This window comes from Cygnus atratus, chromosome 1, assembly GCF_013377495.2.
Source record: "Cygnus atratus isolate AKBS03 ecotype Queensland, Australia chromosome 1, CAtr_DNAZoo_HiC_assembly, whole genome shotgun sequence".
In the NCBI taxonomy this organism is placed as follows: domain Eukaryota; kingdom Metazoa; phylum Chordata; class Aves; order Anseriformes; family Anatidae; genus Cygnus; species Cygnus atratus.
The window spans coordinates 5,977,801-6,002,560 of NC_066362.1; the positions used below are offsets into that span (position 1 = coordinate 5,977,801).

The window sequence follows — 24,760 nt, forward strand, 5'->3', positions numbered from 1 at the left end:
TTACGTTAGAGAGGGTTTTTCTTGAGTCTTACGCTTTGCTGCCTAAGCTTTTCTCCACTAGTTCTGAAAAGCAATTTGCATGCTCACATTCGCTATTAGACTTCTTCACCTTCCTCCGAATAATTCAGCAGTGGCTGCTGCTAGACGCCGGATGCCGGAGGGGCTGCCTCACTCTTGTTATTTAAGGCACAGCCTTCTGATGTCCCTGCAAGGTTTCTGAAACAGAGGGCAAACTTTTGCCGCGTGGGGAGAGGTGCTGTTGGGAACTGTTGCACGTGCCCTTGGGTGCGCGAGGGGGAAATGCTGTCCTTGCACTGGAGTTCCCATGGCAGCAAATCAGCAGGTCATCTTCAAGAGCAGCCTTTGAGGATGCCAGACAAAAGTCTGTCACGGGCAGAGGGCTGGAGGGGAAAAAAAATGATAGAAAATCAGAGAGAGGAGGTGGGAATTTACTATCCCTTTTAGACAAATAGAGGAGTGAAGAGAAAAGCAAGGGCACCCTGACGTAGATCATCTGGAAATTGAACCTTGCAAGTGTAGATAGCTGCGGATGATGTGATAGCTGTGCTGTGGAGTGAATTTAAGATTCAAATCCTGCACCTGCTCTCCCTGAAAGCTGCAGGTCAGCATCTGAAGAATTGAGGCCCTCTAGAAAGGAAATGGTGAATTATCAGAAAACTTAAATTCTTGGAGACCCTATTTTCAACTGTAATAATCTCTTGGTTTCATTTTCCTTTTCTTCTGCCTAAAAAAATTATCTATTTTCAGCTAAAATGTGAGGAAGAAGCTCACTCTAAAGCTTGAGAATTTGTCTGCATCATTTCAGCCCACATTTAATTTTAATGAGAGGGTTATATAACCCCCTTTAAAAATAACAAAACACTAACAGAACTGCATCGGCAACATCAGGTGTTCTGCAGTGCTGCTCAGATGAATCATACGGAGATTTGTCTGTGTACGGCTCATGAACATACATTTAACTTAGTTAACCCCCATGCCTGAACATAGCAATTCAGAGTGACCAAATTTTTTTCTAAAGAGGCATTTCCACAAAAGGATGCCAAACTTGTTGCCTGCCCTAGGAACCTCATGGTTTGCTCATTTTTGTGTATTAAATAGATGTAAAAGTTCCAGATGAATTATTGTGACTCTACTGAAGGGAATCATTTTATGTTAAAAACTGAGCTGGTTTTAATGTCTTGCTTCAGAACAGGAAGCCAATGTTCCTATTTGTTGCACTGAGCCCCAAATCTCTGAAATTGTTAAGAACATCCCATTTAACAGGCAGCTCTGGGAGTAATAAACATTTGACTTTATAAATGTTCCTTTTGGAGAGAGAACTCAGGGAGGAAAAATTGAATCAGTGATTGTGAACCTGAACATCTTGGTTTGGATTCAGTCTTTGACTTTGCTATGTCCCCAAGCCAGAGGCTGCTGGAAGATGGAAGGGGTGACAGTACACTTGCCCTACTCATACTCTTTCTCTTAGCACCCATTACAAGCCATTATCAGAGATGGGAGCGTGGACTACATGGACCTTTTGATCTCACCTATGTGGCAATACTCACAGTGTTTATTTATGAAAAAACAACAACAAAACAAACAAACAAACAAAACAGGCATGTGGAGTTTTCTGCATGTCTGAATGCCCTACAGTTGCTGTAGGAGCCTTTTCTTTCCTTCCTTCATGTCTGAGGTTTAATGGGTTCTGTCTGCAGGAAATAATGATGTCAAACAAAGCCAGTTACTTTACATATTATCAGGACAATTGTTTGTTATTTCTGAGGACTGAGGTGTGTGCTAGGCACTTCATGAACAAACGAAAAAAAGACCTTAAAGATGTTGCAAATTGAGCGTAAGGTGAGAGCCAATTGTTGGCAGTGAAAAGGGAGGTAAAACACGTGGCAGAAGCGAATGAGAAGGAAGATGGAGGTTAATGTTACGAAGATCATACAGTTAGTCAAAAGTGTGATGCAGCAGATTAATTTAGATACTGTAATAAACCTCTCAGATATGTTCACATTTTGTTTTAAAAATAACTCTACTTTTGGCTTCATGTCCCTTTTGATGTTCCTTATCCATCCTCTTGCCTTGCTGGTGCCCTGTTATAATTTCACACCTGCGTTTGCCCATCTCTTTTGGAGTGGGTGCTGCCCCCAGCATTGCCTCCTGATCCAGCCTTTTGCTGTACCCAGCCCGTGCTCACCACCTGCTTCCCTGATCCCGCATCTCTCACAACAACCAGCCCCATGAGCTGGGCAAAACCCTCCAGGAATCTCAACGTGATGATAAAATGAGAGTGTTTTTATCTCTCCTAGTGTGGATTTGGGCTGGGGTAAGAGATTTTTGGTTATGGTGGGCTTTTTCCCCTGCCCTGTGAAAGCGTTAGTAGGGCTCTTGAGCATCGTGAGGATGGAGCTCCACACATATGAGCACCAGATGTGTGATCCCTCCTATCCCGTCATACAAGATTATAGTTCATCATGTGAAGATGCTATAATGTCCAAATCCAATATTATTAAGTTTCTGCTGTAGGTTGTTCTTCTAGGGTTATCTGGCAAGGTGGCTTTTTTGCCCATAGTGTGAGATCAAAATCAGATCTGCCCCAAGCACGCAGAACCTCTGTTTCTTTCCTTGTTCAGTTGTGGTTGGTGCTGGAATCAGTCATCAGGTGAGAAGATAAACTAGTTCATAAAATATAAAAGAAAAAAAAAAAAGAAAAAAAAAAGAAAGGAAAAAAGTCAATACTTGTTGTCAAGTTGTGACTGGGCTGAAAAAAGCCTTGGTCTTGTGTACATACGCACAAGGCGCTACAAAAAGGCAACACCTACGGATCAATAGCGATGCTCTTCTATAGGGCTGTAAATAAATAACAGGACGATGAGGCTCGGTCCTGCAGATATTTACTTGTTGCTATTTACACGTGTGCCACGGAGAGCCTGACTGGAGCAAATGGTACCAACCAGCTGCTGCTGGCATCAACACTGCTCAGCATGAGCACTGAGTAGGATCGAACCCCGGTGGCATGTTTGACCAACCCAAGTATTTGCATGTGGTTAACAAAGTCAGCTGTTCCTCCAAACTTTTTTAAAAGCCCTCTGTAACATAGAGTGTCTGCCTTGTGCCACAAAATCCTGCCTAATTGTTTCAAGAAAGATGAGTTATTACCCGCAAAATGGAACAAAGGCCTCATACCCACAGTATGATGAAATCACCTCTTCAGTGGGAATAAAATAGCAAAAAAAAAAAAAAAAAGTGAGTGGGAAGTTTTACTATAGCAACCAAGTTTACATAATATCAGTGTGCTTCAAGTGAAAGCTCTAGAAATGCTTAATTTGAGGTGCCTTTCTACAGGGCTAATTTGAAATGACGTTTATTTCTGAAAATTACTGATTAGTTGCAAGAGCCTGTAGAGCTGGGGGGAAACCTCACAAGCAACTAAGATTTCTGTACTTAACATTCATTGATAAGTTCTAACCAATAATTTAATTTTTCGTTTTAAAAGGCTTTTGATTATTTGCAAATTGTTGTATTTCTCAAACCATGCTGAAGGGAAGGCTGTCATGTGTTTGGTTTTGTTTCAGGTGAGAACATAAGGCAAATAAAAATTCCTTACTGAAAGGTTAAGGCTTCATAATGCAAAACTTTATTCCAATGTCAGACCTAATTGGTAAAGATGGACTTGTTACAAATAATCAGAATCTTCACAAATAGTAAAATAGTGCAGAATTGGGTCCATTACTTTGGCCACTCAAAGAAATTTCTGCTTTTTGCTTTAATTGCTTTCTGCTTTTACACCATTGTGCAGTTCTGCCCGGACACTTTGTGCAGCTTGTGCTCATGCGCTTTTCTTTTCTTTTTCTCCCCCTTTCTTGACCCTGCAGAAGTTAAGCTGATAGGCTTCCCGGCTCACTGCTGGGCAGGTAGGCTCACGTCCCACCACACAAAACAAGATGCTCTATTTTCTGCTATTAGCCATGCTACTCCTTTCCAGCTCATGGTTTGCCTGGAAGATTATTTCTTTCTGAAAGATAGTGAACACCTCATTTGCATTCACCAGCGCTATCTCGACCAGATTTCTTTTTCCCCCCTCACATTAGTGCAAGATCCTGAGTGATTCTACTGGAGTCATTTGAGCCTGCTCCAAATTTACACCACCGCCACCGAGCTCTGATTCGGCCTCCTCTGCGAGAAACTTGCTTTGATGCCAGAGATAAGCTGAATCCAGAGCATGTTCATTGGCTTAGGGGGGAATAAAGCAGAGGATTTGAACTCTCTTCGTGCTGCCTTGCAGGCTCGGTGGAGAGTGAAGTCACTCGGAAACTTTCCCTTGAAGTGATTCCAACAGCAGCATTTCCTTGGTGCAATACTGGGAGGCATGCTGATTAAAAGAATGGCAATTAAGGAAGGGGTGAAGAGCGGGTCCGGAGAAGGGAGGAAAGGTGAGCTGGATTTGGCTGCAGTACCTGCAAGTGAAGGGGTGCCTGCTTTGTCACTCGCTGAATGAGAAGGATAGGCAGTGATGTCAGGGTGCTCATACGCTTCGGAGTGACCTGGCGTAGCCTTTCTCTTTCTCCAGCCCTACCTTTTTCGCATGGGCTTTTCTGCTCTGAGGAGGTGTTTGTTTTCAAAGACTGGGTTGTTTGGAGAACTGCATCTAGTGCTCTGGGTTTGAAAAGCTGCTTGAATGGTGACTAATCTGTAAATAGGAGGTGGAAATGCTTTATCTGCCTTGTTAGACGCGTGGAGAAACTGAGGCACTGAGGGTAAACTGTGCAACCATGGGATAAGTGGGGTCTGGGCCTCTGAAATGAGGGGAGGTTGGCAAGGAGGCGACATTTATAGCCGGAATAGGATTAAACCCCCAAAACTGCTGATTCCAAATTCCAGGTTCCTTCCTCAAAACTGCCATATGCTCCACCAGCTGAAAGTGCTTAATATTGGTGGACAGTGGTAGCACAGCAATAATGCAGCTCCACTAAGTTCCTGTTTACCTCTACTGTCTGATTTATGCTGTGAAAATTAATGCGGCTTCATTTGCTATTCCCCCTCCCCATTTCCCTCTGTACTGTAGTAACGGACCAAAGCTTTCATTTTTTACCTCAGCAGTGTTCCTTCATTTTTAATAAAAGTTGCTATTTTGTGCCGGTCAGGAAACTGGCATTACCATTACAAATAACAGAGCCAAGACTGTAACAGTGTGCGAAACATGCACATTTTTTTTTGTTTTTGTTTTTCACTGCTTGCCCTCTGCATTCAAGAGTTAATTCATACGTAGGCACTACATAATTTATGTTTGAGAACCATATTATTTGAATGCAGTTTCTCCCTATAAACTTTCCTCGAGTCATATCTCAGTATCTTTTATGGGCTGGGTTCCTTTTTGCATTTGACCCTGTTCCTGCCTCTAACTTTTAAATGGCAAAAGCAAATGTGCTTTGAAAAGTGTGTTACACTGTAGTTGTTAAATAAAGCAATAACCTATGCACTTGTAATGCTTTCTCTATGACCTACTTACATACTACTTCACCCTCCTTATAGTATGATTAAAAGCTGCTTTGAATCCACTATTCCCTCAAGGGATTTGAGGCTAGAATTTAACAAACTGCTGAGAAGGCTTAAGTCAGTAAGAGGGCTTCCCTACAGCTTCTTCCAGCTAATTCACATGTAATTAAAAGGAAAATAAATATTTCAAAAGAACATACGTTTTAATGAAGCATTTTTAAGCACTTACACCTTGTGAAATGGAGCAAATTTATAAAGATCTCACAATCTCATACTCGGATTTTTAGCAAAATTATTTGTGATGCTCCCTGCCCCCCAGTCGGTTCCATCCTATGCAAAGTGTGAATTTACTTTTCAGTCAGGAGCAGTGGGACTTGAAAAGTGGCTGGTGAAACTGAAGTGCCTCAGATTTAGCGCGTACCAAGGAAATGATGATGGAGAGGTACGGATCCAGCCACGCGGGGTGAAGTGAGGGTGGAGACTTCTTACTTGCAAGAATATCCTCATCCTCAGTGAGCTGCCTGCATTTCTTCCGAGCTAAAACCTGCCCCTTCTGCAGTGGCAAGATTTTGAAATTGAAAGTTAATCCAACTCTGCTCTGGGCTGGATTAACCACCATGGAGGCCTCAGATCAAAACCCAGGTGGCTGAATCCAGCTGGAGAAAGTTCTGCTGGTCTCTCCTTTTATTTCCAATTTGCACTTTTTTTTTTTTTTTTTTATCCTCTGTGTAGGCCTACGCTGCGGCGGATGGCTGGTGGAGAAGAATCACGATCAATTTAGTAAAGGGGAGCCATAGCTTTGCTTTGCACGTCTCTACAGAGATGTTTAGGTGCCATGGTGATGAGGACAGTATGTGAACATATAGAACGGAGCAGATTAATAACACTACAGATATCTGTGCAGGACTGCAGCTGTCCTATGGGGATTACACTGAGGGCCAAGTGAACCTTTTCTTTCTTTAGACTTGCAAAGTAGGCAAAAATTTTAGCAGCCTGAGGGGTTTTTCTTCCTTTCAACTGTTTAAAATGGAAAAGTATCTTGAACAGAGCAGTAAACTGGACTCTGAAAACTCGCCTAGCCTGTATTTTTATTATCAAATCAATGTTGGTAAAAATTTAAAACTTGTGATTTATAGCATATTTATGCCTTGGTCGCCTTATTTTTTTTTCAGAATACTATTTGAAAAGCTTAAGTGTCATAGTGTTTAATTAGTGTTTGTTGCTTTTTTTGAGCAATTGATTATCTGGAGCAAATGAATTATGAAATGTGGAGAGAGATTCAGAAGGAGAAGCAAATACAATGCAGATAAACATTTTGTCTGTCTAGACTGCTCAGATCATCCAGTAATCTTTGCAAATATGTTAATATTCTTTTGCCTGGAGCTGCTTTCTATTGAAGCAAGGAGGTTTTGGAGATGCAGAGGAAAATTTATACAGATTTTCAGGGGGCGGTAGCGTGGGGGGGCTGCCTCAGCTGTTTGTATGTGTGGAATTTTGTGTACGTCTTGGTGTTGTCGCTTCTGTGCCTTCACTGCGGACAACCCCAAGCGCAGCACGGTTGGGAACGGGCATTTGGCAGGTTATAGACGTGCTGGTTTTCCACCGATACCTATTTAAATCCCTTTTTTTTTTTTTTTTTTGATCAGGCAGGGCTATAGTCACTACGCCATCTCTCATGAGCCAGTACAGCCAGTCTGGGTGTCTGATAGGTGCCGAGGTCTGAATGTAGGGGTTCGGATAGAAAGCTCCTCACGCCTTCCCCATGCCCTCAGCTTGGCGAGGTGGCTGCGCCTTCCACCCGCCAAACCTGCCCACGGTGACAAGGGTGTACGTACAAACCAACCGCACGGAGTTGGTTTGGAGGTTTTATTTAGGTATTTAGGAAGAGGGCTTTAATAAGAAGAGGGCTTTCCCTCAGTGTGCACCTCCAATTCCACCAGGGCAAGGCTTGCTGTGGCAGCAAGCCCTCAAACCCGGCGGGGGGGATAAGAGGGCAGCGTCCCTGAGGCGCCGGGCAGCTCCTGCTCCACCGTCCCTCCTAAACTTTGCCCGTGGGCACAGGGGGAGCCCCAGGAGACCCCCAGGGACCCCGGTCAGGGCGGTGGGGCTCCGCTAGGCCTCTCCCCGGGGCTGCGGGCCCCGCCGGGGCCTCGGGGGTTAACCGGGGAGCTGCGGCGGGGAGGTGGCTCCGCCTCCCCGCTCAGCACCTGGCGCTCCACCGACACTTGCCTCAGCAGTCGATTTCGGAGGGGATTGGCGGAAAAAAAAAAAAAAAAAAAAAAAAAAAAAAGGCACCGAGAGAGGGGGAGAGAAATGTGACAACTGCCGGGGCTGGCGGCTGCCGCGGGGAGGCCTCCGCACCTGTGCCTGCCTCTCCGCCGCCCGGCGCAGTTGTGGGATCCGGCGAGCCCCCGCCACATCCTTCCCTCCACGACCGCCGCGGCGAGCCCCGGAGCCCAGCATGACTTCTTCGTTCAAGCTGGATTTCCTTCCGGAGATGATGGTCGACGGCCGCTTGCTGGTCTCTGACAGAATGTAAGTGGCGGCGGGGGGCTGCCGCCGCCGCCGGGAACTCCCCCCCCTCAGTGCTCCGTCCCCCTCTCCGCATCCCCTCCCGAGTCCCTCGCAGTTTCTTTGCGATCCCCCCCCCCCGTGGATCCCGACAGCGTTACGAGTCGCGATAGGGGCGGGCAGGTCGCGACCGACGGGCCAAGTGTTGGATGCAACGGGGGGGGGGGGGGGAGAGAGGCGATCGGCGACCCCCTGCGCCCTGCCCTCCCCGGCGGAATAAAACCCTATTGACCACGTTGAGATGGGCCGGCATCAGCTGGAAGTCAGGGCAGGCAGAAATCAGGGCGCTTTTTTTCTTTTTTTTTTTTTAACCTCCCCCCCCCCCCCGTCCGGTGCGGAGAGTGTTAATTAACATGAGGCCGGCTGCTTGACGTGCACTTGGACCGCTGGTCAGATTTATCGGGAGGCGCCGAACGCAGGAATTTCGGAAAATAAATAAATAAATAAATAAAAGTATTCCCCTAGCCTGCCTCTCCTCCATTAATCTCCATCTGAAAGTTTCTATTACCATTCTCCTGGGCATTGCCAATTGAGAGGGATTTTCAGGTAACCTAAAGCCTGGTATGAAAAATAAAAGCTAGGGAGAGGGGGAAAGGCTCGCTGGCTGAAACGTACGAAGGCTGAGCACTGCTGCGCTGCATTTTAACAGTGCCGAGGCTGTCTTTTATTTTGTTGCTTTTGCTTCTTTCGTCGGGATGACAAATGTGGTTTGGGTTGCATGAGAATGAAGCGAGAGGCTCTGGCACTGGAGCTATTCTGGCCGAGGCAGTGCCTAAGTTGCAAGTGTAAATAAAACCCTGCGTGCAGCAGAGACCGTCACCTGCGAGCTGCACGCATCAGCTTGCATCCTGTGTGCCCCGATCTGAGACGATTCTGACTTTTTCTTATTACCTCCCTGACTGGCAGCAAACTTTCTGCTCAGGTGGGATGCTTCCCTCAGCTCCAGCAGTGCTCTGGGCAGAGGCGTTCAGCAGCGGCCGGTTGTTCAGGCAGCTGAGGTTTAGGAAGTGTGGCAGAGAGGGAAAAGAGGCAGGGGGAGAACCCACTTAGTGTGGATGTCTTAAATTTTTTTTACAGTCCTTGGAAGACAGCGGAGTGTTTGTGTAAATGCTGCCCATTGTCTCTGTTTAGTGATCCCAAAATTTCAATGAGTTCTCTGCTGGTTTCCCCCCCTCCCATAAGATCTGCGTTTTTTATTGGCACCGGTCAATTAGGTTTAGTTGGAAAAGGTGCTGCATCTCCCCCCTTTTGCTTAAAAATAACGTAGGTTTGAATGCTAGCGTACAAAGTTGCAGCTGAACGTTCAGATCGCTTGATTTGCAGCCTTCTGTAGGGACTTGCCACAGCCAAGCTTTCCCTTGCCTTCATCTTCTCGGCTCTGATTAGACTTTTCTACCTGCTGTCCTTCCAGGCAGTCAGAAAAGATACTGCTAACAAACATCTCCAAGCTCAGAGGCATTTTTAACTGCATCTGATGATGCCCTGTTGTCACTTAGGCTTATATAACTTTATCTCCAACTTGCCCCTCGAGGGGGGAGTACCATGTCAAACTCTTGCTCCTGCATGCTGTCTCTACGCTCCTCTTCTTTGCGAGGCATCCATAATACATTTTAACACAGCTTGAAATGCAGTCAGTGTTCATCAGGCACAGGTCTTAATGTGTGTCCAAAGAAACAAAAATTGCTGTAGATATATGTCAACTTCTAAGCGGATCTCTAAATACTGGAGTGGAATAATGAAACTAGGGGGGTATTGCTTCCACATGCACATCTTTGTAGGATTTGATGCTGTTTTGTTTTTTTTTTTGTTGTTGTTGTTTTTTGCGGGGGGAGGCTTTGTAATTTCTTGAAGGAAAAAAAAAACTTTACCTCCTGCGTCTTCAGTGGTCGTGTTGTGATGTTCTGGAAGTGCTGCTTCCTTGCATTAACAAAGCTGTGCTTTGCTGCTGATCTAAGTAACTGTGAAGATGTATGATTTCAAGAGATCATGTGTCATGCATACAAATTAATATCAAGGCTAAATTGCTATTAACCAGCAGCGCATCCATCCCTAAAAAATCTTAAAACTAAATGCTCTCAGTGGAAGCGTTCCTCGCCACCTTTCTAAAACTGTGTAATTCACTATTTAAAACATGATTTCGTCCCTCTAGCCAAGTGGCAACGTGCATTTATTTGCCGGTCCCCAGCTCTCTGGACTAATCAGTGCTGAAGAGAATGCAGTTTGATTACGCATAAGGGGTCAGGGGCACGTCCGCACCGTACCCTTTCGCTGGCCCACCCCAGACGTGCAGCCAGACACCAGCAGCGTTCTGCGGTGTGAGAGTGCATCCGAGAGCATGCTCCAAGTTATGATGATGCACAAAACTTTTAACCTCGCCATCTGGTCCAGCCACTCAGTATAGTGTGGTTCAGCCTTTAGCAGAAAGGAATTTCCTATTTTAGAGTGAGGCAATTAGCAAGATGCATGTAAAAATCTCCTCTTCTGTTTTACAGTGAATATTTGCGGAACTAGATATTTTTTTTTTTTTTTTTAATGCCAGTGGCGTATCAGATGTTTTAGGAAATTGGTACCATGCAGTATCACTTACGTTTCCCACTGTTTGTACATTCCAAAGTTGTTTGTAAAGGGAGTTATTTTCAATATCATCCATTCTTTGAACAAGCAACAGGGAATGAGAAATTTCAGTTTTCCTACCTATTTTGAAAGTTAACTGCTAGCTTGATAATTGTCAAAGTTAAAATACTCTCAGCTGTGGTAGACAGCTAATTGCTCTCAAATGTTGCTGCCTTCCTTGCTTTGCTGCTGCTGTCTAGATGAATATAAGTAAAACAGACCATCAGGTACTTTGAGCATGGTTATTCAGTGTAAGTAAACTATATGCTTGGTGTTACTATAACCGATTAGTAACCGATGGCAATTTTACTAATAAAAATTATTTCTGGAATGGCATTGGAAAATAGACACTCTAGGATATGAAATGTAAACTTTTGCTCTTGAGGGCAGGTGGCAAGCTGGATGCTCAATCCATCACAAATGCTTGCAAAGAGATCGCTTGGTTAGTGCTCTGGTTGAAAGATCAGAAATTGCTTAATGTTATTCATAGCTTGTGTGTGTTATTTGTGTGCAAGAACCACATATGAAGAAAAGATGGAAGTGGAAGTGTATGTGTGTGTATTTGGGCAGGGTAGGAGAGGGTTAACGATTCCTAAGGACAGTTACAAAATGCGAGCTCATCATAATTTGCTTAGTAATTTTACCGAGTTACCTGTACATGCCAAGGGGATGGTTGTAAAGTGGTTGCTTTGAGGATTAAACACTCACCATAGTAACCCCCTGCATTGATTTCTGCAATACCACCAAAGGCTTTCAGTTTTGTGATGCACATTCCAGTGCCTGGGATTGTCTTTAATGTTAAGGAGAAACAGTGTTTTTTCCTACCAAGACAAACTCAAATTTTCCTTTAATAGTTCCTATATGGGCATAATGTCAATAAATTCTGTGGTACGGTTGTCAGAGGGCTTAAAGCAGTCCGCATACAACTGCTTGGGTTCTGTGGTAATTATGCATAAAAAGTCCTTGGTCTTTGAATTCCTCTCTCTTTTCTCCAAGATGAGTCAAAATCAGATATATGTGCAATATGCTGATTAAAAAGGCAGCGAAAATCAATCTTCAGTGCTCTTTGTATGCACTGTTTAATAAAGAAGGGATGTCATCATTAACGGGTCATTCTTGCACTTGAAACAAACAAACAAACCTTTCCTTTCCCCCACTAACCCTGCAAAATAGAGCCTTTACAGCATGAAGTGGAGGCAATAAAATTAACTTTTTTTTTTTTTTTAAACTTCACTGCAGGGAAAACTCAACATACTGTCAAAAATAATTTATCAGCTATCCGTTTCTTTGTATGTAGAATGTCAAACCCTGATTTGCTAAGTAAAAATGGGTATCTAGCTATCAGCTGTTTTCTGAGCCCATAGCCTCACCCTTGTACTGGCGTTTTATTCTAACTTTGATTTAGCAGCAGCTTTATGTTAAGTATTATGACTTGTTAGTTAACTTAACGGACAGAGATTCCTGGGGTCACTATTGAGAAAAAGCAAAGCCGAAGGAGAGGAAATTTCTCGACTGTTGACAAAGAGCTTCAGAAGGGAAAACAGATCTTCAGCTGTCAACTAAACAGTTATGATTTCAGGGGTCCTTCTCCCCATCATCTTTCCTGGTAGCTGACTAGAGTCGCACTGAGTATTTAACCCACAATAACTCTTAGCACATTAATATTTAAATATATCTTCCACTTCCTATGATGTGATCTCACAGGTTTTTTAAGCCTCCCCCACACGTATTCATCATCCAAATTAATCATCAGTTATGATTGCTTTAAAAACTTTGACAAGTCTAAATATTTCATTGGCATTTTAGGATGTTTGATATCTTATGAGCATTTGGACTATTCAAATTTCATAATTAATTCATAGATTAATATAAAAATATTTCACCCAACTAATATAGGGGAAAGGTGTACAAATTTTTTGTAGTTTTTAAAAACTCCTGGAATATAAGGAGTACATTTTGCAAGACACAGCCCTCTAGAGAAAAGTCATTGTCTTATAACTTTAGCATAAAAAAAGCCTTCCTTCTAAAGCAGGGAGGTGATTTTTTTTTTTCTTTTCATTTCTACAAACTGTGTTTCCTATAGTGGATTATTTCTTGTGTGTTCATATAATTGCAAAGTATATTGCATCTTCTGACATGGCTTCCCTTGATTAAAACAAACTGGTGGCAGGGCGAGGTTAACCAGAGGCTAAAGTCACAATATACAGAACGCACAGACAGAGTGAGGCTGAGCTTTCCTTAGCAAAGAGGTGGGAAAACAGGAAAAAAGCCTTCGTAGGTGCAAGAAAAATGCAAGAACTAGAATGCCTATTTGGAAAATAAAAACTAATTAGAGCAATAAATGTAATGTTCTCAAGTAATTGTGAAATAATTATTCCCCTTTAGAATCATCATACTTTAATTGCTTTCGCCCGCATTCCTGCATTCTGCATTCCTATGTAAAGGAATAGAAGCACTTGTGTTCCCTCCAGGATTTCATTTTTCATTTGCAGTAAGCTGCTGGCTTTCTCATAAAGGTTTTCAGAAATATGTTGCCTTAAACGGTGTTGTGTTCTTCCATATGGCGTTAAATATTATAGGTGAATGGCAGATGCTGAAGCGATAAATTCTCTCTTCTCGTCCAGATAAAGCACCTTGAGATTTAGTTGTGCAGTTTATCCATCCTCTGTATCACAGATTTATAATCAATTCCTCATTTTCATTGAGATTGTATTACATAAATAGGACACACTTCAGTAGTGTATTCTCTTTGCTCACAGCTTGATCCTTGAAAAATCAGCTGACAATAGTTTAAAATTATAATATTAATAAAGAGAAGATCATCTGGCCTTCAAAATGACATCTGAAAGCAGCTTCTGTTTTGTGTTAAATCTTAATTACTGTATTTAAATGAATGCCTAAATGAGCCAATTCACAAAGGAGTTGCCTACTGTACCAATAGTGCCTGTTTGGTGATTTTTTTTTCCTTTGGATTTACACAAATTAAAAAAAAAAAAAAAAAACTTATATTGAAGAGAACAGCTCTATTTTCTCAAGTCGTATAACTCAGATGAAGAAAATTGAGTATCTCGGGTCTAGTCCCTGCTATGGGACAGCTTCTCTCGTTTGGCTCCCCTCGCCTATAAAGCGGTGCCAGTGCTTGAAGCCAAGTTCAAAGGCGATGCTTCAAAAGCCTTGGTGCAAGATGAGTGGGAGGGACCCTGGCCTCCTGAGCATTGTGTTGTGACCTCACCCATTGTTTGCTAGAAGGGGCAGCACCTTGTCCCACCCCAGGGAAAGGGATTGTGGCTCAGGACCATCGAGAGACACACACCAGCCCTGCAGGATTCCTCACCCTGGGAGGAGGCAGTCGTCCTGTCCAGCTGTTCCCAGCTCATCCTTCTCCACGCTGCCACCTGGGATGCTCCATCTGTGAAGAGGTATGCAGGGAATTCACCTCCTTTCTTCCCCCCGTCGTGCTGCACAAGTTGAGCCACTTCACTTCGCCGGAAGAGGAACAGTGGCCTAAGTGTTTAGTTTTATCGTTTTCGTGTCCCTGTTCGTTTCTTGAATTGTTCTGCGGATCTTACTCTGGGGTTTTAACGTTTACAGTCACAGTTGTTTCAGAGTTCTTTTGTGAAAATGTATTAAATAAAAAAAATCAGATGACTTATTTTTTCCTTTTTCAGCATAGGCTGTCATGCTAAAGCAAATACAGTTCTGGGGGGAAGGCCTAACTCTGACCATCTCCCAGCAGTGCTGGTAGTTCAGTGCAACACTAATCTACAGCTTGTGCAGTTTCTTGCCATCCAAATGTAATGGCCTGTAGATACTGGGGTGGACGTATGGGTTAGATCTACCCCTCTAGCCCATGTGTGTAGCTGGTTACCTCCCCGGCAGGAGGAGGAGTTGTTCCTGCCGAAGCAACACCGTGAGCCTTTCTGTCCTGTGCTATATCAGGCTTTTATTGTGCTCTGTTACCACATCGATGTCCTTTGAAGCAGTTCCAGACTGATCGCAAGTCACAGCTGACAAGAGCTATCTTTTGTTTCATAACCCTGAAAAATAATGAAGATCCTTCATCCTCTTAATCCAGAGGCGTGATGCTGTCGCCTTGTTTGATATACACTCGCTTTTCCCATTTCTTGCTTCTCCGTGGCTTTGCACCACTGACTCGCTCAGAAATGCAAAAAATAAAATAAAAAATAAAAAATAAAATCTAAAGTCTGCAGCTTGCTTGACCCACCGCTTGTTGTGCCATTCACTGGAGACCTCGCTGACACTCGGTCCAGTGGTACTGGGTGGCCTGGTGTACGATAAGTGCACTTCATTTGCCTGAAACAGGCCCAGGTAATTGAAAGTTATTAACTTATGGCAGAGGATAACTGTATTTGAAAATCTACAAAATCAAGTAATCTATTCTGCTCTTCTCTTTAATTTTTTTTTTTTTCTGGCTCATTCAGTTGCCTGGATCTGTCAGCTTTTGTCTGCAGTTCATTGTTAGTGAGAGAGACATCTGGCTATGCTCTTTATCAATAAATGCTTTTATTTTTATTTATTTTTTTAATATTTTACCACAGATGGATTGTAGAATAAGCACTAGGAGTCTGAAACGTTGTCAAACATGCTGCATGCCCGGTGGCTATGTCTTAAAGAAAAGGCTATTTGGTAACTGTTATTCATACAAAGCAATTCCAAGTTGATGGCTGCATTTTTATGTGATTTCTCCATGCTTTTTAGTAAACTTGATTGCCTCATCACATCTTTCAGGGGAAAAAATATCATTTTTTCTGCGGTTTCTGTATAAACACCTAGAAAAGCTGATAATTTCATTAACCAGTAAATGAACTTTTAATTTTTTAAAATTCAGTTTAAACTTACTCTTCCAAAATCTTGTTTGGGAACCTTTTTTTTTTCATACTTTAGCTGTCTTATCCAAACTACTTTTACCTTCTGCTGTCCCAAAAAAAAAAAGAAGAGAAAGTTGAGGAGATTATAGTGACTATTACTTTGAGTTTTGTTGTGAAAATCCATAGTTCTTCTGGATAATTTAGTCTTTAAAACTGATTCTTGACAGTGTCCTGATTGGAGCCTATTTCAAAGATTTTTACTGCAAAACCTAAATGCCTAATTAAGGGATAGCGACAAATCTAGATGATCTCTGCAGGGGGAATAATGCAAACATCGTTCCCCTTGTCCTAAACTGACACGCATAATGCAACTTCTTCCTTCACGCAGGGCAATGTTAGGATTGCCACGTGAGCACTGGCTGTGCGTTCCCTGGCAGGTTTAGAGTTGCCAGCTCTTTCTGGAGATGTGTATTGAGTGGGAGGCAACCAGGGGGAAGAGGAAGAAATACAATTAATTTTGCAGGACATGGAAACATATATGGACAAGTGAAGCAGTTCTTAGAAAGAGAACAACGTCTCTGGACACGGAAAGCAACGTTATCTGATATTTTATTACAGACTATAGCCTGCAGTCCGTGTTCAAGCCAAACTTCCAATGGCTTTACAGGAGCTTGGCTTAAATGAGGAATGCATAATGTTCTGCTTTGCTTCGAGTGCCAGCCTGGCCAGCTCTGAACTATGAATTGTGATAGTATAAATGTGTTTGTTTTTTTGCAGTCTTTTTCCCGTTGCTCACGTCAGACTGAGCTTCAACGCAGAAACAAGAGGCAACAAACTTTTTTAGATACCATCCTACCTTGCTAGCCAAGTGAGTTGCTATCATGTTGGAAGGTAGTCAATTTTAATTCATTTGAGGGATGCTCACACCTCTCAGGTCGGGTGTGGGGGGTTTCTTTTGTTCTTGACGAGCCTTTTCCCCTTTGCCAGAGAGGAGGCTTCATATCGGTGCCTGAGGGGCTCTCAGTTTTCACTGACATACATCTCTATCATTTGGCTGCAGAAGACAGAATACAACTTTTCCTTTTAAGTTGGTTTGCTGCCTGTGGGAAAAAAAAAAAAAAGAAAAAAAACCTAAATGCAGCAGCTTCGTAGCTAGGCTCAGATATAGTAGAAGGAAGCCCAACAGTGTATTACTGACTTTTAAAACAATTGTCTTTGCCTGATTTCATTACTGCTTAAGTGTAGCTTAGTATCTCACATGCTAGACCGCATTTATTTATCATCAAGACAAGGCAGGGGAGAATAAGTCCTTGGCCTTTTAATATCTTCTCCTTACCATGCTCATGTCTGTGCTGTTCCTGCAGTGTTTTACTGGAGTTGAATGAAGCTTTACATGCCTTACTCTACTATTGGAGAGCATAAAGTTGTTGGGGCAGATTCTGTGTGTTTCTGAGCTTTTCTCTGCAATGGCTGTTACAACAGACATATAGACATTGACTTAGGGTTCTTGGGTATCACAGTGACGTGAGGCAGAAGCAACTCTTCAACTCGTTCTGCAAACCCTTCCTTTGGAGCAAACATGCAGTAATTCATAGAGGACTGAGGACTGTTTTCCAGCCAGAAATCTGGCTGAGTTTGGCCTGAGCAGCGTTCAGAAACACTGACTGCTATCTGTGTTTTCAAAGTTATTCCAGGCTCTTTTAGGTCAGTTCTTTTTCCCTTGTGCATACAGTTTATTGGATTTGGGAAGAGGTCTTTTAGCATCACTGTTGCCTCTGCATCTTTGTTCAGGAACAGCAGGCTACTCGTGGTGAGAGATACACGCAGGGATTCAGAAAGGAACAATTTTCAGCTTGCAAAGATGCCCGTATTGGTACCTGGAAGCTCTGCAGGAGCTGGAGACTCTTTGGCTGTTTCTGTGCCTCTTTGCTCCCTCCGTCCTCACCTCCACATCAGGGGATACTTAGACTTTTTTCCGTCACTGGCCTTCGAAGGATTTGAAGGTCTCTCAGCATCCCCAGGCTGTTGGTTTCTATGTGAGTGGGAAAGGAAACGGAGAGGACTGCAGCTGACTGCGGTCTGTCAGGTCTCTGATTTTCCTGTCGGATTTGAAGGCATAGGTACAGAGTGAATTTGGAGCTGAGAGATGCCAGGCCCCCAAGCAGCAAATGAGGAGAGAAAGATACGTTTTTAGGCAGATTTTCATAAAAGATGCAAACAAACTCAGGGTAACTTAGCAGAGAAAATCATTATTTAAAATTAATGTTATTTTTAGAAAGTGGAGCATAATTTGTCTTAACAGGAATAGAGATTTTATTTTTAAGCCCAGCAAAGCCTCAAATCCCAGAAAATGCAAAATTGCTGCTGATAATTTTTGAATGTGAACCTGGAAGGCTTCATGGAAACTTAGAAGGAAATAAATCAACTCCCCTATCCTTCCCCAAAACTCTTTGGGCAAAAAAATCTGTAAATATTTAACAGCAAATAATCACATCGCCAAGAACCAGCAAGCAAAGCCCTTTTATCCAATCCTATAATATGCTGTAAATAATGAAAAAACCTCATAGATCTAACTGAAAAACTTTTTTTTTTTTTAATCAGTGAAGAAGCTTAGCATCTAGCACTTGAAAAAATCCATCAACATAGCTAAAACTCTTTTGCAGCCTCTTACCACCTCGTCATATTTTTTTCTGTCCTTGACACTTGCAATTTGCCCTGCTGATATCTGCTTAAAATGCTGGGAGCCTTCAGCATCCTCTGCTTCACGTTGCATGCCTGCATGAAGCCTTCCTTCCCCTTTTTCTGCCTTCTAAGGTAAGAACCACCATGCTCTGCTATCTCCACATAGCCACCACTGAAAGGTTGCTGTGACCAGTGGGTCACCATGTTATCACCACCCATTAAATATTCAAACAAACACCTCTGTGCTTCTTCCCCAGCTGCTCTGGTGGAAGAAGTTCCTATAAAAATCTGCAAAGCAGGTACTTTATTTTTCTTCTTCTTTGATAAGAGAGGTAGGATGAACCTATTGAACTTGGAGAACCACTTATAATTTATATCAGAACTGCTTAATAATTTTATGTTCTTAGTTTCCAGCTCATGTCTTGAAACTCCCTGGAAATATGGCCATCCTTTTTGGGTAGCGCTCCCTGACCCAACATGATGGAATTATCAGCCCTAACTATGATTTTCCAGGTCTTCCAGGAGTATGGATATATATGATGTCAAAGCAACATTTTCATTAGACAAAGTATGTTTTCTTGCATTTTTATAGTGGGTATTTTGTTAGCAGGCTCTCACAGCACTTTTTTTTTTTAAAGCAGTCTCATGCAACTGTTGTCAACCAACCCCTGAATTATCATGTGTTTTTTCTCACAACCACAAGTTGCCCTACTTACTCAATGCAAATCGCTGGATCTACGTAACGTGCCTTTCTCAAGGGCATCTGTTAATTCCACATGATAAGCTGAGAGTTTCAGCCAGCAATTCGGAGCGTTGAAAGAAGACCTGGTTAAACTCAGTAGGACTTCAGTGTAATCGTGTTTTAAGGAATTCTCTGAAATTATAGCCGTGACAGACTTCTGTGTTATTAGTTGCTTTAATGGTGAGGTGTTTGTGAAACCTTTATCACTAGAGGGAACGGTATTCTATGCAATGAATGCATGCAGCTGGAAGTTAGATGATGCATCAGGAGGTTATATAGAGGCTTTAGTAGATCATGGCCCTTTCTTTAAGATCTTGACTCTGTTTGCAGTGAAACTGGCGGTAAAACTCAGCCAGCATGAGTGGAATCAGGACAGAGAGTGTGATTCCAGAAAGACTGGTTCTTAGGCATAAATTAAGGACTGAAGCCAAGGCTTGATGGAGTCGATGGGTAGGCTCCCTTTGATTTTCAAGCGCTCTGTGTCTGTGATCCAAATGCACCATGTACGAACAAAGACAAAGAAATCATGTTGATTGGACATATTCAGTGTGACAAGAGCTTAAGTTTGATTCTCCTCCTTGCTTACGAAACGCAAGTGTATGCTTCTCCCCGGGCTTGCTGGAAGACAAACATTTTGGTAGCTGCATGCTAGGACTCCCAGTTAGTGCAAGTGCTGGCTCTTGCTGCTAAGAATCACAGCCCTTTATGAAATGGAGAGAAAGTTATGGTTGATAGTTATATAATTTCGGGTTCTCCTGGTTGGCCTTGCGGTTTTTAAGGCATTCATCCCCAACACATGCTTTTTTTTTTTTTTTTTTTTTCAATTAAAAGTTTAAAAGTCATCTCGATCTACTATGTCAATAAGTTTAATGACATTAAAAGACTTGCAGTGGAAGTGTGGGCTCTGAGCTGAGGTTCTCTGCTTGCTGACCACCCTCCGTTGTTCCTACGCTGGCTGTGGAATCCTTTGCAGCATCGAGCTCGACGTCTGCCTGCCCCCTCCTACCTCGTGCCTCTGAGATTTTGGGATACTGCGTGGGTTCTTTGTTTTGATGTGCAAATTTGCATCTTCTGTGTGTGTGTAAAGCTCTTGTTTTCTTTAGAAAGCAGGTTAATTGTCTTAGTCAAGGAGCATAATGCGCTCTAAGGGATGAATATGTTGAAAGTAGCACCAAAGCAGCATCAAGATCGCTTAAGCCTCAGGCTGATTCTGATTTATTACCGAGGCACAAGAGTACTCTGAATGTAGAAGAACAAGTCAGTGTTACTTTGGGATGCAGTTAACTTGCATGGTGCAGAACTCTTCTTATCAGGATTTTTTTTTTCATATCAGATATCTATAGTTTGTCACAAAGTAATTTGCTTGATTTTTCTTTCTGAAATCCATCAAAAGAGCTGGTTGTGTTGGCTATGAAGCAGTCTTCAATCCCACTTCTAACCCAAACCTGGTTAGTTTATCTCAAAGCGACTTCCCCTCTTGCAACATTGCTATCTTTTCACTTGCTATCTTTTTGATTTGATCTTGATTCAGTTTTGCAACTGCAAAATGCATGATCATTGGAACAAGGTGTACTGATATACCTCTATGTTCTTAGTTAAACATTTAAAATTTTTTATAGACATCAGATTTTCAGAGGAACTCCAATTAATCTTTGTTCCGGTTTATGTAAATGCCCTATGCAAAGAGTAGAATAATGGAAAAAAAGTAAAAGCAGAGTGTATGTATGGGCTAGTATAAAACAATCCTTTTCATACTGAACATTAGCTTGTTGAAATGCCTCTACTCTTGGCAGAAGACAAGCTTCGTAACCTAAGAGGATGTGATTTGAGTGGAGTTTTCATGCCCCATGTGCTCATTGTGTTCTTGCCACTGATGCAAACATTATCTATAATTACATTTTCAAGAGACTGAAAATTGCAGTCTTTGTGGAACAAAAATGCAGCTGAAGAATGGAATGTATATCCTCTCCACCCTCATTATAAGGCTTATAAAAATCAAACTATATGGCCCAGTACTGTAGCCTTCAAATACAGGAAACCAGCACTGTTGGCCTGTGTTAGAGCATTTCTTCACTAAAAATTCTGACCTTTCCATGTTCAAACTAGCGCTGTTACTTCCAGTAGCGTGCAGTTGAAACTAGTCAAATTAAAATTTGTAATTGAGATAAATATAAATAAAGTCAGAGTCTGTTAATTGCTTGTTTATAATACTGTTTTCATGGATTTGAAACGTTATTCATGGTTGGTGGTGAGGTTTATTAAATAAGTCATATCATAGGTGTTGTAACTTCCTACCACACCATGCTGTGGAACAGCTAGAGTTTTCAGGAGGAGAAAAATGGCACTGAAAAGGCAGTTTTTCATGTTTTTCTCCTGCACACACAGGATTTCTAGCGTTGCAACTTAATCTTTGCACAAGTAAACCAATGTACCTCTTCCCCATATCAAAATGTTACCATTTTGCATTTCAATAGCTGAAGAAACAGGAGTTATAACGTGGTGGAGAGGAGATAGATAGCCTTGATTTCCTAATTATGTAAAGCAGGCACTGGAAGCTTGAACAAAAACTTCTAGGACAAAATCCTGAATATGCTTTTTGGAGCAGCAATTCATAGAAGCATCATATATCAGTTGCCTGTTAATAACACCCACACATTCTTTTTCCTCTAATGAGTTTTAGTTTGAGTGGTTTTGGGTCATGTCCCCCCCCCAACAAACTGGGCATTTGAATCCTCTCTGAAAGTGGGACTTGTCTCGGTGGAGATGACCACAGGCTGCTTTTGACTAGAAAGTCACATACAGTTATTGGCTCTGTGATTTACCGCATTGAGGAGTGAGGGTAGAGGTGTTTAACGATCACATGAATGCTAATAAATAAGGGACAATCCTTAATGCCTATACATCCATGAGCAAGTAATGAGTGCATGCATGTAGATCAATGAATTTATTGCCAGTAGCACAAACAGTCTGGACTGAAATTAGTGTGTTCCCACTGCTACCCTTTGGTTCTGGCTGGTTTTTATTATCCTAAGGAAAGTGATCATTTGGATGCTCTGCATAGCCTTTTTTGGTTAGGCTTTTTAGGCTTTTTTTAAGCTATTTTAAAAATCATTTGAACAAAATAATACCAGTCTCAATACACACCTGTTTATGGCCATCTACCCTTCTGTGGAGGGGGCTCTAGGCAATTTCACATCACAGCCAGGTGACAATAAGGGCATTTAGATCCACGTGCTTTGGGCACTTGCTGCCCAAGGTGATAATTCTGCCTCCAAGTTCTGCTGCCTGATTGCAGCAAGCTCTGCCCAGGAACACCACGGTGATTGAGTGCTGGAGTTCCCAGGACAGCTTCTATTCTTAGTGGTCCAGCAAAACTTATTAAGAAAAGTAATTAGAACAAAGCTCAAGTACATTACCCTCCTTAATGCTCCTGAATTCTCAGAGCTATCTTCAACATTGGCAGAGGCTGTTTCCAGTAGAGAAATTGAAGGAACTTTCTTTGTTGAAGCTAAACCCACTTTGGTCTTGGCATCGTGACAGAGTATCTTTCTATATAATAGTATCAAGACCCGGACAGATGAAAGGGTGATGGTGTGCTAACTAGTGAAAGTAATCCACCTTTGATATTATTTTATGATGATTTTCTGTGGAGGTTCAAGGTTCTGTGTTTCTGCCCACTTGTGCATGGTATGCTTCTGTGCCATGTCACCTCACACCTTTTCGTCAACTCTTGAGGCTCAAAAACTAGCAAGTGACTATAAAACTATGCTTTGTTTTCAAGAATCCTTTTTTTCTTCCTTTTTTTCCTTCCTCATTTGTTACCTCTGGCAGGCTAGAAAAGTATTTTCCTTCTCTGCTTGCAACACCACCCAGTGTTACACTTGCTCAGCAAAGAGTCTCCACCATCCTACTGAAGATTGCTTTCCCTGTTGGAATCCAGAAAGCAGTCTCAAAACTGTTCAGTCTTTCTTGTCTGATGAATCACAATTTTGTCTCCTCAAGTCTTCAGGAAGTCTTAGAGGGAGATTTCTTTGGTCTTTGAACTACTTCAGAAATGTGGGTGGCTGTCTTCCTGAGACAGGAACATTCAGTAGAGTTGAAGACCTTCAACAGAGAGAGAGACGTGCTGTATTGAATGGGCTACAGGAGAGCTGTTCTTGAATTTTCTTATCATATCCCATATTCATTCAGCTTGCGTGCTGATCTCCTTGCCTAGGTATCGCTCTCTCTCCTAGAGCTGATATAGGTGGACGAGATTTAACAAAGTGCCCTTTGGATTGTAGGATGCTCAGTTAGGTAGGTTTGTAGAGTTCAAACCCGGCAGGAAAATGGGTTTCTATATTTTACAGGCCCAAACGACTCACATTCACTTACTGAACAAACAGGTTTTTTCATATAAAAGGAACTACAAGCCATTTTTCGTTCCTTATGCCAATTAGTAGCAATTTTAGGTCTTCTCTTCTGCCACACTTGGATTCTTTGTCTTTGTTCTTCAGTTGCCTTAGAGAGGTCTTGCGACGCTCTCTGTACTGTTGCTCCGTAGGTCAGATAGTCGTGTCTAGTGTCAGTCCTGGCAACACGCAATCTGTAGAGTAGATTTAATCAAATAACACACATTTGTTCTTCTTTAAACACGTTTCTCATTAGGTGGAAGCTGCTGGAATACCAAGGGCAGCTTGTGTTTCTTTGGGCACTAGGAGGATGGGAGGGAAGACCTGTCACTGTGCCCCCACCAGTGCTCTGGGTTTGGTTTCCCTTCTCGGCAGCCTTTAGCCCTATGGGGGAGTGAAATACTGTTTTGGCTTGTCCCTGTACTGAATGAAATGTGTCTCATTTCTGATCTTTGCCTCTACATTTTTGATGGCACTGAAAATATCACCTTTGTTAATTTTCGAAGATTTTCACCAACACTTTCCCAAAGATGGAGAGGAATCATGCCCCGTAACTCCCAGGGCAGGCTGACTTTTACCCGGTACTGCAGACGTGAAGATTCCTGTTAGTTTCACAACCAACTTTTTAATATAATACATGGTGTGAATGTAAATACTACAGCAGTCAGAAAAGAGTCTGCTGGTACCTGCCTTAAAGTGACTGCTTCCCCACGCTGAGGAGTTGAACTCCAATCCTCAGGCTATTTTATTCTGTAATGCTAATAGCACTAATACAGTATCATTGTGTTTGAGGCTTCAAAGATACTATACAAGCGTTTTCTTATGATTCCCTGATCTTTGCATTTATACCCAGCTGTTTGTTATTCAGTTCAGCCATCAGCATCTAAGTCTCAATGGACCATGTAATATGCAGCTGTAGCCAGATGTAATGCTTCCTATTCCTAAATGTTTCTGTTAGAAGCTAAGAGTGGCAGGCTAAAGACTACTGATAACAGTGTTGCTTGCATTAATTTAAACTCTAGAGCTACACTGATTCTGTCTGGCAAATTTATTCCATGGCCAACAAGCAGAGCAATATTTCCAATCTCCATCGTTGCTAGCAGTGTTGACATTAAATACATCGAGTATGTCTGCACTGATACAGAATGTACTTATAGTGCTAATTCAAACAGGAGAAGGATGTCCAATCTGCATAAACAAATATATTTTCAGATACAGTTCTATTTAAGAGAGATAAAGACAGAAAGGAGCCTGTTCTAAACAATGACTCCCAATAATTTAGAACAGCTCAACAAATCCTCACCCTCTTTAATTTCTCGTTTTCTCTGGATAGCTGCGAAGCCGTTGCGATGTCTTGCTCAAGCTGCAGGCAGGGCTTGCTCAGCTCAGCCTTTCTGGCGCAGGTGCTGGTGCAGAAGGGAGTCACA

At 42.4% G+C, this 24,760-nt stretch overlaps 1 protein-coding gene across 5 annotated transcripts in view; it reads left to right on the forward strand.

The window, feature by feature from the left end:
* CELF2 (CUGBP Elav-like family member 2) overlaps positions 1-24,760 on the forward strand; it is a 371,782-nt gene that overhangs the window by 118,992 nt on the left and 228,030 nt on the right. The window lies entirely within an intron of this gene.